The sequence below is a fragment of the Harpia harpyja genome, chromosome 5 (assembly GCF_026419915.1).
Source record: "Harpia harpyja isolate bHarHar1 chromosome 5, bHarHar1 primary haplotype, whole genome shotgun sequence".
Lineage (NCBI taxonomy): Eukaryota > Metazoa > Chordata > Aves > Accipitriformes > Accipitridae > Harpia > Harpia harpyja.
The window spans coordinates 53621504-53631319 of NC_068944.1; the positions used below are offsets into that span (position 1 = coordinate 53621504).

The 9816-nt window shown below is 43.7% G+C and overlaps 1 long non-coding RNA gene across 1 annotated transcript; it reads right to left on the reverse strand.

Moving 5' to 3' along the window:
• Nucleotides 1–1159: 1159 nt before the first annotated feature.
• On the reverse strand, nt 1160–5485 carry LOC128142448 (uncharacterized). Its single transcript, XR_008235403.1, has 3 exons — nt 5234–5485; nt 4769–5116; nt 1160–1239 (listed from the first exon to the last, which is right to left on the reverse strand). It is a non-coding gene; the product is annotated as an uncharacterized LOC128142448 (long non-coding RNA).
• Nucleotides 5486–9816: the final 4331 nt, after the last annotated feature.

A 9816-nucleotide genomic window follows, 5' to 3' on the forward strand; every position in this document is an offset into this window, starting at 1 on the left:
TCCTCCTGCTTCCTTGGATGCCTTTGGTGTTTTTCTTCCCTCAGTGTTCGTATGGTGGCAGAATCAAAGCCTTGAACAGCTAATCCTCCTGCCTATATCCTGGGAGATTTGGGCAACATTTGGTTATGTTTCTGTCTCCATGTAATTTTGGTTATTACTGAGAGAATTTTAGCTTGCCTTCAAATAATTTCAACTCCATTATTGTGATCCTTGTTGCAACATGCTAAGGCACTTGGCTCCTGAGCAAGTGCCTTATAAAAAGGATAAAGTGCTTCTACCTATTATGATTAATATTATTTTGCTAAAGATGGAGGGCACTTAGGCTGCATTCCCCCCAGGTTGCTACAGCAACACACATCTGTAAGGAGTCGTTCTTCTAATTGTGTCAATTAGGCTTATATAAGAGTATTTCAGTGATCCAAACGATGTGGAAAGCATGGCCTGAGGTCTGGCTGAAGATGAACCTCATGCTCCAAATGCTAACTAAATTATTTTAAAATTCCTTCTGGTGTAATTGCATTAGTCATGGCGAGCAGGAAGCAGTGCAGTGGCTCGCTGAGCTGGGCAGGTTTGCTTGCTTCTCTGATGGAAAGGAGCACAACGGTGGCTTCTGAAATGCACTTCTGGAACAGAGGAAACAAAAAGTGAGCTTGCATTTTGTTTGCAATAACATTATTTTACAATCAAGACAAAGGAAATTAGAATGCAAACCCAGCACGTAATGATGCCAGATTAACAATTAATACTTTGCAGCTATACGCTGCTTTTCAAATAAAGCCAATCTGTGAAATACTTATAGACTTACAAGTCAACAACAGTGAAAGTGCAGCAAACTTCTGATTGACACTGTTGACTGGAGCAATCTGAAAGCTGCAGGGCCATATGGAAACTTTCCAGACAACAGCAGTGCCTTTCTCATGCGAGAAAACTATGCTTCTTTCTACACAATAAAATTAAATGAAGTTTGTACTAACCAGCTGCTTATTTTATTAGTTCTATCCTCCAAGGGTGTGTTTGCAACCCAGATCATTATGTGTGAATAACAAACACTTTCTGAAAACTTGGTCTACTTGAGAGGGTTGTCATTAAAATATTAGCAGAAGACACTGACTTGCTGTTACATGACATTACACCACCACACTTGCCATGTTTTGCCGATGCTGTGACTCATCATAGGAGTTTGCTAGAGGCCGGCTATTGAAATGCCATCCAATTGCAATAATTGTTGGCTGAAACCTCCTGAAACAAAGAAAATGGTATCTTTAAAGTGAGACAACTATGTCTAATTACATCCTGTGATGGTCATGAAATAATATAACTGTCCAAACATAACAGTATGATTGTTCAAATATGTAATTCAATTCATCCAAAAGAAATTTAAAAGTTTCAAAAATCAACATGCTTACTCTTCCCAGATTCTCATCTTCTGTTGCAATGGAATTACAGATCAGGCTGGAACATTACTTATTGTGTAGAACATGGAGTGATGGTCTTTTCACACAATGTTTTCAGATTATAGGAAAGTGTAAAAACAGCACTTTGAATAAAAGTTTCTCCTTGCTTTATTTTTAGTGCAACCACTGGGCAGGCCACAAAGTAACTCACAGTTGTGTGTGAGTAACTCACAGCTGTGTATGTGTATGAGACTGATCTTGAAATGTTTTTCTGTTAAAAGATGATAATGGCCTTTATAGGACAAAAGGTGAGAAAAGGACCCCCTACACTCACAGATGCCAAATCCCAATGCCAGCCACATTTAATAGCTTGCTAACTCTAGGCTAAAATAAGAATCACCGTACTCAGAGTAACTTATTTTATCTTTGCATCAGGCTGCCTAGCGCTCAAGTTTTTGGTTAGGAATAAGACTGTGGAGCTGAATGCTCAGTACATGAAATCACAACACCAAAATGCACTGGCTTCCCTTTGTCAAAGAAAGGGTGGGGAGGAGGCAACGTGGGGGAAGGAGGCGACCAGAGAAGTTCCCTAGCTTAGCATTTCCAGTGCAAGTGTTGACCTACATTGACCTGCCTCCCAGAACTGAAGCTTTGCCACACTGATGCAGAAAGGATTACTTCCCCATGGTTTTTAGTCGTCAGTCTTCCAACCTAAAGCTCCTTTCTCCTTAACGTTCTCAATAATTCTTCTGTTTCAGCAACCAGAGAATTGCCATAAATCACCTTTCTACATCAGCACTTTTTCCCCTTCTGTGCTCTCTAACGGTGTTTTGTCATTGATCTCGTCTGCCCTGCAACTCTTTTCACTGCATTTAATTAGCACGACCATTTATAATGCTCAGAGCTGAACTCTGGACTGTTTGTGGATTTGAAAACAGTTGGTTTTTAAAAGGTGTTTTAGAAATACTTTGAGATCCCACATCACCAGAAAAATGGGGGGAAGTGAAAAGCAGGGCAGCAACTAGGCATCTCATTTTTCCAGCAACTGCTGTACTTAGCTAGTTATTATGGTTGGCTGATAAGGGGCACTTTTGGGGGAGAATGTTTCTACCTACCACTGCAGATTTCAGTATTACAAATCCCATGTACGTTTGTGCCCCAAAGTTCTCTGCAGAAGATCATCCCAGTTCCTGCCCAAGTGTGTCCCCTGTCCTAGGCCCCCTGGATATGGCAAATCGCTTTGGCCAGGCAGAGTTGGGAGAGAATCTCTTTGAGAAGTAGCAACGCCATCTGTAAACCAGCAAGGATGCTAACTACTGAACAATGTGAAGTTTCCCTACCTGTGATGGCTCTGCTTTGCAGCTTCCTCACATGGTCAGGGCCAGGGGATGGAAAGAAAAAAAACCCCAAACCCTTGAAAATAAATTTGGCATTATTCGCTGGCTACATGGATATTTTATTATCTGTCCACTTCCCTGAAGCACTTCATAAGTTACTTCAGTTACTTGGGTGTTCACAACCAAAAGGTCAGCTTCCTTGTTTCCTCTGCAGGCTTCTTCAGTACTTTCGGTTTCTACTACATTGTATGTACTCTGCCCAAGGATCCTCAAGTGCTTTCTGTCGATCCAGTGATGACTGGTACTATCATTTACATTTTTCACAGTCACAGAATGACAGAATTAGTGGATTCTGTTCAGAGGCTGGAAGGTGCCTCTAGATCATCTAGTCCACCCGCCCTGCTCAAAGCAGAGCCAGCTAGAGCTATTCTCTACCCTGTGCTCGGGCTTGCTTTTGTCACATAAGGGGAGAACATGCAAACACGAATGCTCATGTGGACAGTTGAAAGAGTAGGATCCCAATGTGAGATGGAGCAGACCAGTGTGACAGGGTGGAAGCACTCTGTGTGACCTCTGAGGAACCGGGCTGAGTCTAAGAAGAGGACATTGTTGCCTAAAGTAAAGACTAGGAAGAAAGCAGTTTGACTGGACATTCAGGCCCCGCTTGCTGATCTGAGGAGCTGTGAGTGCCCAAGATTTTGTCAGGAAAAATACCTAGGCACCCAAGATCCTTTTTCTGCACATGGCTGTAGGTGCCATTATCTTGGTAGAGCCAGCTGTCATAGCATCTCTTGCACATCAGCATCCCTTACCTCAGGGACCAACGCCAGAAAACCCTGTATCCTCTCAACAATCATTTAAAAATGTGCATAAATAGAACAAGTGCTGCAGTGTCTCAGGAGCCTACATGGGTGTCTCTACACTGTATTCTGCAGTCCTGTCCCTACAATCATTCCTTATAGTCTGTACTGTATAAAATCATCAAATAATTTAAAGATATTTCAGTTGGGTTGGCAGCCTTGCACCCTTGCACAATGGGTTTCAAAAAGAAACTTTTTTCAAAAAGAAGCTTGCAGGGTTTGGGCCATTCTCCTGCTAAGCAGCTGACTGCACAGCCTGCCCTCACTGGGACTGCCTGGCACCTGCCATGAGGGGCTGGGATGAAGGAAGGAGAGAGAAGAGGCTGGTTTCATACCATGAGCAGGGAAGGAGGCTGCCGCTGGGAGGCAGAGAGCAAAAGTCAAGGTGGCATGAATCCGTGTCTGTGTCCTTGCAGCTCTATAACTTTTGGACACGTTGCTGCCAGCTGTTGGTTACAGGTGAGCTTCCCAAAGCATTGTCTCATCCCCAGCGACTGGCACACTGCCTGGCCTGCAACACCCCAGGAGTGCCTGATCTGCACAGAAAATTTTCTCTGAGCCCTTTTACAAGCTGTTAAAAGGGCCTTGGAGGCAGCAAGGGTGCCTGGGATGCTGTAGCACTGCCAGAAAATCTGTAATGTTTTTTGCTCAGCTGCCTGGCAGCACACTCAACCCTGCAAGAGTTTGGAGTCTGGTTAAAGTTCCTGGACAGGTCAGGGGTCAGGCTGAATTGACCATAATGAAGAGGGATCCCCTCGTGCCACCAGTTTTTTAAACAGCAGAACACAGCAGAAGTTCCTGGCTTGTGTCTGGTGGAACGTACCCAAGTGCCAAAAGATGCTGTCACCTTGGACTCTGCCAGGGTAACCAGTTTATGAATTATCCTCATTGACTGACAAGGCTCGGGCAGATCAGGGTGCGGTACCGTTCCTAGTTCTTGGTGATATAGACCCCATGTGGCAGGCAGCAAAAGGAATGTGGGTCCTACTTCTGCCTGTTGTTTTGGTGAAATGGCATTGGGCAAACTCCCTTACAGCTCAAGGTCTAGAACAGGGCACTCACAATGCCGAGTTCTACCCTTTACCTCTCTTTAACACACAAAAGCAGCAAGCACCAGCATGCCTGCACAGGGAGCGCAAGGCAGAGGATGAATGGCAGAAGAGGGAGTGGTCCATACCCAGCGACAGTGAGTGCTGCTGGTCTCATCCCCTCTGTCTCAGGTAGCAAAGCTGGAAACAGGCCTGTGGATGTTTCCACAGTGGGACAGGTCTCATACCACCCCGTGTCCCCGCTAATATGCAGTAGTGATGTGTCCTGTGCACCCAAAAGGCCTTGAGATGTGAACACTAAGGATGCAAGTCAGTTAAAATTACTTGGCCCAGGGACTGTGAAGTTACAGCCGCTCTCAGATGTAACCATCGCAGACAGTACATGTGTTGCCACAGGAAGTGAATGACAGGACTTCAGAAGCCAAGCTGCCAGCCTTGTGCTTTAATTACTCAATAAAGCTCCCTCCTGTAAGTTCCTAAAAAAAGAAAACATAGGAAAATTTAGAGATCTCAGGAGAACATGATAAGGTTCTGGAACAAGTTGTTCCCCCCTACTGTTGCCTCTTTGCTGAAATGCCTGAGGGCTCTCTCACCTTGCTATATCTGCTGTCACTTCTTTCCAGACTTGTCAGGGACAAGTCCTAGTGATGCAGTTTCCCATTATTCACCTTCCTTTCTTCTGAGTGCTACTCTGGCTTGCAGGGTTCCTAAAAAAAAGATATAAAAAGGAGCAGGGTTCACAACAAATACACCTGCCCCCAACACAGCAGACACAACATTTAGCTCTATTTTGACTCCGGTAAAAAAACATTTACTTGGTTGATTCCATTGAAATCCTTATTATATTTGCAGTTGACTTCACCTGCATGCCAAAACCAAGTTTGCACACCCCCAGCTTCCTCTCTCTCTCATCTCCCTCCCAACAACTTCACAAAAATTTCAAACAAGAAAAGGTTGGCAACTTGTTGAAAGAACACAAAGACCTTGTCCTTGATAGCCAGAGAAAAAGCGCTGGTACCTGTCCGTCAAGAACTTGTGGCTTTTCAGTTTGCATGTTTCCTGTTAAGACTGTTTATCCAGGTAACACAGATGGGGCGGATCATTTGGCAAGCTCACCCCTAAGCTTTTTACAACAAAGATGACAACAGGTGCAAGATAAGGGATACATACAAAAACAAGAGTTCATTACAAATACATTTGCATCCAAAGTAGCAGCAGAAGGACTTGGCTCTACTTTATCTTAAAAGCATACACTTTGTGAATTCCATTCAAATACTCACTGTATTTGCATCTGATACTGTATGCTGTCACCCCAGGCAACAGCATGGAACCAAACTGTTTGCGTGGGCCTGTGCTTCTGTGCAAGGGCAGCCAGGTAAGTCATCTCTTCTCATGACAGTACGGAGGTTTTAGGATGGCTCTTGAAAAACCAGAGACAAAATTCTGAAGAGAGTGCACTGTCCCCACAGAGAGCAGGATTTTCAAAGGGATTTTCAAAAGGATTTTCAAACTCGTTAATCACAAAGGCTTCTTAATTCTGAAGGTCTTATTTCGATGTCAAAGTGGAAGCTGAGCAGTTAGGATGCGCTAAGCCCTTGAAAACCTGGCCCCAAATTCTGCTTCTATGTGTTTGTGTGTTCAAAGAATGTGGCACAGCTGTGGAGAGTTTCCTGGTCAGAGAGGGTCAGTAACCTACAACCAGTAGAGAGACTAAGGTTAATTAGCATGATCTGAATGCTGAAACTATGTCCTTATTCTGAATTAGTCTCTGTAAAAGTCCTATTTTAATCCACTGGCTAAAAAGAGATAAGAGACTATCCTAACAAAAGATAGGTATCAAAAGGTATCATGCAACAATAAGTTGCATGAGCTGAATACCCACTGTTTCACTTACAAGTCTGCAGTGTGAATCAGGAGTAATTGAAAGTTGGTAATATCTGGCCTTCATTTGATGGTGTATGTAAAGTGCGTTGACAGATCCATCCGTTTCATGGGAGTAAAACTGAATCTCAGGTAAAACCACAGGAGGCTTGAGAATATCAGATGAGCAGCAATTCCTACTGAGTGCAGTGGAGTATGCCCACGGTTGGCAAGTGGATAAGCAAAAATTGCTGTTTCCTTTCATTCTGAAGGACAGTCACTGCAGCTCAGTCCTGCAGCCCACAGCCAAGGAAGCATGCAGTAGTCCTCATCCTTCACAAATCACTGAGACCTTTGTTTCCCACTGCATAGCACCTTTTACAACCTCTATTTGTGCTTGAAACTGGGGAGTGAGAGCACACAATGGTAACAAATAAATGAAAGTTTACCAGCAATTTACCTACAGACAAACCTACAAAAAATAAACAAATGCAGCAGCAACAAAGATGAAAACCCTTTACTGCAAGATCCTTTTGGAACTTTCCATCTACTTTGTAATTAAAGACTTAGATGTTTAAACCATGGAAAATGGGAAAACTGTGTTTTAAAGTGGTCCAGTGCTTGTTACTACATGCATTAATGTATTACTCTGTGGCCAGGACTGAAATGGCTCCAGTTAGACATGTTTTCTTAGTGTACTCCTTTAAACAAAGATTTTTGGTTGAATGTTTTTAATAGTCCAGGTAAAAATAACTGCATACGCCTGTTCACTGTCGCATGGAACTGGACAGGAAACACTATTGTTACTACGTGCAGATTTTTCCTTAACTCTGATAACGGAATGAATCCAGGATTATTCAGAAGAGGAAAATGAGAGAGAGGGAGAATACGTCCTTGCCCATGTGAACGTAGAGAACAGACCTGTCAGATCACTGTTCATATTTCTGCTCTCATCGCTACAGATGAGGGATCCCAGTGCCAGTCTCCCACATCCCAGTGAATGACTCAGCCTCCGGTCATTGGATGTTCTGAGGCGGGTCTCTCTCCGCCATTCTCCTCTGCATGAAGAATTTTTGGGGTACAAGCATGTGAATATTTGTAGACCTCCTAAACTTCAGGCTCTGTTTGGCCATCATGGGACTGCTGAGGGTCTCTTTCTCTCATTTATATGTTGACAAATAATATCTGGATGTTCTTTTAACAAGGGTCGGCTATAACTGATTGATATTTCCTGGCACAAAACTGGTTTTTTTTTCAGAAATTCCAGGTTAGAGCAATAACTGAATTATCTCTACCTAAACCAGCCATTGCTGTCACTAGCATTGCTGTCTAAGCATTTCAGAGTTTTATCTGGGGAGTCAGTGGGACAAAATACTTCAGTAAGAAGTATGCATCAGAGAGGCAATCATCTTTCAGCTTCTGAGAGAAATCTTGAAAAAGGTGATGAAACGTGCTCTTTAACACAATGAGATCATTAAAAAAAGTTTGTAGACATCCCTTACTAAGCTCAAATTTTCATATACAGTCTTAAAAACTCACTAAAACACTAAGCCAAATCATTACACCCACTGCGCTGGCAGCACAAAAGGCTAACTTACTAGAATCTATACAGACTTGAAGAAGCTTTTCAATAACTATACAAGACGTGAAATATTTGTTTAAAGAAAAAAAAAGTAATTTAATGAGAACAGTAAAGGTACAGAACAATAAGAAACAAATGTCAGCACATGGAGAAAGAGGTCAGGATTATTGTTTTTTATACGACACCTCGTTTATTCTTTTCTTACTAAGGGTTTAAATCAGTTTAGCACCATTTTGGTTCATTCAGAGATTAACAAAAGTTAATATTTTATAAGATTTATTTATAATACCCTTGAGGTTTAGAGTATGTTTATGTAACCCTTCTGCCAGGAATTGGCAGCAGCTGAAAGAGCTGGATTCATTTATCTAAGGGTTCCCTCCGAAAACTTAAACAACAGCAGTTTCAGCCTCCACCCAAAGCTAAATGACCTCCTTTGGGTGCCCTGACAAACAATAAATCCTGCTCAAGACATAGCAAGGGTTTAAAACAAGGTCCAGAGTTTCAAGACAAAGAGAACTTTAGAGACGAGGGGAGAAGAAAGGCTCAGGATAAACCCACAAAAGCCACTAATCAATAAAATAAATAATGCTTAAGTGAGATCCCTAACCTCCTTTTTCTCGTCTCTGTGACACAAAATAAAGGCTTGTTCTCATTTCCAAACATATGCCTTGTGACTTGAAAGTCGCTGCCCACTCAAAACTCTCCCTGTATTTACTGTGCGGCTTCACTTTACAGCTAAGCTAATGAACATATGTATTACTGTCCACAGTCCGGGAGGTCCTACCCTCTCTTCAGCCCACAGCCCCTCGCTCATGCTAATGTCCTGTGCTGGCACTGACGCTCAGCTGACCATGCAGTGAACTGATTTAAGGCACCAAACTGGCAGAAAACAAACTCAGGAAAACAAAAAGTGAGCAGTGGATGGGTTTCTGCTGGTTTAACTCCCGGAATCAACTCACTCTACTATAACATGAAGGTCAAAGCTGGCACCAGGGAAGAAGATGGCAAGGCTGGGGATAGAAACAAAAGCCAGACTGCTGTTGTTTCTAGTAATAACTAGGTTGGGCTAGTTACTAATAGGGTGGGTTGGTGTAGTTTTAAGGTGCAACTGCTCTTGAGCATGGTGGCACTTTTGTATGAATTTGCTGGCTTATCCCCATATAGGCCAAACTTTGAGGGAGCACAGCTACTCTGTCCGTGACTACAGGACTAACAGGACTGTTCCGTCTCCAAATAAACTCCAGCCAGCCTGTACGGTATGAGTCGTCCCTCTCCCAGCCAAGAGGGGGAAATAGGGCCTCTGTTGCAAAACTTAAACAACACATTTTACCAACGACTGAGCCTTGGGGTCAGCTTTGCTGCCCAGGCAGAACTGCTCTGCTCCGCTCCCTCATACAGCAAACCGGCCCTGGGGCTTTCCCCCAGTCCCATAGCTGCTCCCGTACACCTCCTATGCCACACTGCCCACAGCTAGATTTTTACAGTTCAGTTTCCTCAGTGTTTTGGGCACCGGCTTTAAAAACCTAAGTGCCTGGTTTCCCACGGAGCGCGGGAATTCACCTCGAACCGCCGCCGACAGTGCCCGCCTCGGGAGCCGGGGGAAACTGAGGCAAAAGCGGCCCGACGGACGCCATTTGCAGGACAACAAAACGCCGTCCGCGTCCCACAAAACGCCGGGACGAAACCGCCCGTTCTCGGGTGCCATCTACCGGTACCTTCTCCGTTAAGCGCTTA